We start from the raw sequence: 3141 nt of genomic DNA, 5'->3' as shown, positions 1-3141 counted from the left end.
GCACCCGCAAAATGTCTCCTCCATCCATACATTCAAAGTGGCTTTCATTATTTTGGATAGGGAGATAATGTTAAAATAAACTTTTTGCATATAGCCACTGGAAACCATACGCGCCGACTCCATGGGGCTTGGGAGGGGGGCTCGAGCCCCCCCAATCTTAACGATGTGGGGGCAGAGCCTCCAAATAATTTTGCTTAAGAGGATCTAATGTATTATTTTGCTTCTCTTCTAAAGTTTACTCTGAATTGTGCCACATGAACTTAACTTTAAATACGCATTTGAAATGTTCTAGACCATCAACTTTGGGGGCTTAGACCGTTAAACCGTCAATTGGGGGGAGGGGGGCTATTACCAGAGACAGCAAAATATGACTTATTACTGTATATAATTATGAGTATTGTTAACATTTTTACTAAAAAAGGTTTCAAAAGACGATGTGCATGAACTAGGGGAGTGGATGAGAGTTCGGGCTACAAATGGCACTCACATGACATTCAGAACGAGACCGTTAATATATTACGGAGATCTGTTTTGCGCTCCGTGGTCGCAGATATTAAAAGTTGGTAATATTTGCTATTATGGTTGACGAAACTTGTGACATATCCATCCGTGAACAATTGACATTCTGCATTCGAACTGTGAATGAAAATGTTGATATTTTTGAGGAATTCACTGGCTTTTACGAGATTCAGAACACCGAGGCAAAAACTTAAAAAAGGGAGGGAGTGAGTCATTCATTAATTTATTTCAGTGATCAGAGCCCCTCCAATAATTTTGACAAGTCGGCACCCCTGCTGGAAACGAATATCATTGAACGATAGCATCTTGAGTTTGCAAAATTATTTGAGAGGACACAAGGGGTACAATTCGTATCAAAGAATTTAGATACTGTATTCTTTTCCAAAACTTTGTACCCTATACCTCTCTTTTCTGAGACACTACCTCAATTTTGCCTTATCCAGCGTTCCCTACAGCACAGATTACCAAGCGAATACAATAATCTACTATACCAAATAGACACTTTTTGAAAGTGGGGTAAGTTCTAGAAGGCTGTCGTGATGAACTGTGTAAGTCATCGCATGTAATTGTAATTTATATTGTCGTTTTCTCTTGTTATTACATTCCAATGTAAAATTGCTATTGCTGTATTTGGAGCACTTTGTTAAATAAAAGCTTTCTTTAAAGATTTGTACATGTAATCCTCGGAGCGTGAGTCCATGACTCTTAACCTTGAACTACACCCTGTCCCAGTATCTCTGGAGCAAAAGAAGGGAAACAATTATCTGCGTAAGTAGTGACACGGGACTGCTCCACCAATGAGCACGTGAGAGGAACAGGATTGCGTGGAGGGGGAAGCTTCGAGGAGCGTGTACTGCTTCGCTCTGCCCACTCGGTTCTCCCTCTTTTCCGCCACTATGTCCGGCCTTGTTAAAGGGATACCCGGGACAGTGTATACAGCTCACACTCTCCAGCCTATCTTACCTATCAACCGGCGAACTGAACTCTATATGAATCTACTTGCATTCTACACTTATGTTATTATATATATCTACAACTTGTGAAAAGTCTACAAATACGGATTGATCCATAACCTCAAAAAAAAAAACCTGAGAACATATGGTTTACACACATATTTGGCAGTGTTTGCGTATTTATGTAGTGTATCTTGTAAGATGATGCTGTTAACCTTTCAACAGGCTGAGACAGATGATTAAAAATTGCTGAGAATTTTTCAACACTTATAGAAAATTATTATGAGCCGAATGTCACCACTATCCTGTACGAAAGTAGATTTCAACAGTCCTTGGTTTGATTTTTTAGTCGAATTTCAATTTGGTCTTAATTTTCACTTTTATCCCTATGCTTTAAGTTTCACATTGAATATTATGTATAGTTGTGTGTGTGTGTGCAGGGCCGGATTAAGGCAAAATTGGGCCTGATGCTTGAAATCTTCGGTGAACAATAAACACAACGACGTTATAGTTACGTCACGTAAAGAATAATAGTAACTGTATAATAAGTAATGCTGTGTCTAGGCGTCCGAAATTGGGGCTCCAAATTTCATTCTAAGATTTATTTTCAGATTAATATAGCAAAAGAAAAATGTTCAGCTTTCGGAAAATTCTCGTCTGTTTTCATGTGGGCCTATTTCAGGAATGTGACTAATGCTGCAGCATCAATAGCACTTACCTTAATCCGGCCCTGTGTGTGTGTGTGTGTGTGTGTGTGTTTGTTTCATAAGTTGACATTGGTATGTGCATTAGGTTAGTATATTGTTACTGTACGTGGTATTAACACACGGAATATAAGATCTCAATGTTACACTCCAAAATTAAAAATAGTTCCATGTTGCTGATAATTCTAGTGCTTTATTACAACTTAAAGATATATATTACAAAGCTATAAAAATATATACAATACAAAGTACATAGTAAGATATATAAAGAGATACGCGCATGAGAAAGCTTTTTGGGCTACCATGAAGAAGTAGATGACGTATAGGGAAAATAGTGTTATCTAGTAGGAACATCCTTTTTCTCTTTTTGGGGATGTTAGGCTTGATGGCTTTATCCCCAGAAGTATGGAAACCCTGTAAAAAAATATGTAATATAGAATTTATTGTTTAATTAAATATTATTTTTACAATTATATATTATATATATTTTACTTGAAACAAGAGCATCTAATGTATAAGATACAATGGTTTGTGCACATAAAAATTACAAAAACAGTCGCAAAAGTAAAGATTACTTTACGGAACGCATGATATTGAAATAATGTTTGATGGATGATATAGTACTGGCTGAAGTAAAGTTTTTAATATTTAGTGAAATTTTAAATCCTATATTCTCTTATATTTTCAATTTGCTTCACAAAATGATAATTAATTTCTTCTGTTTACAATTATATGTTCTATTATTAATTTAATCTAGTACAAAAATTTAAAAAAGAATATATAACTTGCACTAGTGTATTATCCATGACTTGAAATGCTGAAAATGAATTAAGCAGTACTACCAAATGCAAGTAAATTTGGAGGGGTGACAAAATTGTTATGAAGGATATTTTGAGAAATTCTAGGGGGCAGCAAATAACTTGTGGGGTCTATCCTTGCATTATATTTATATTTAGTATGTTATA

This window comes from Lepisma saccharinum, chromosome 18, assembly GCF_977018435.1.
Source record: "Lepisma saccharinum chromosome 18, izLepSacc3.1, whole genome shotgun sequence".
Classification (NCBI taxonomy): Eukaryota; Metazoa; Arthropoda; class Insecta; order Zygentoma; family Lepismatidae; genus Lepisma; species Lepisma saccharinum.
This window is presented reverse-complemented; position numbering follows the sequence as displayed.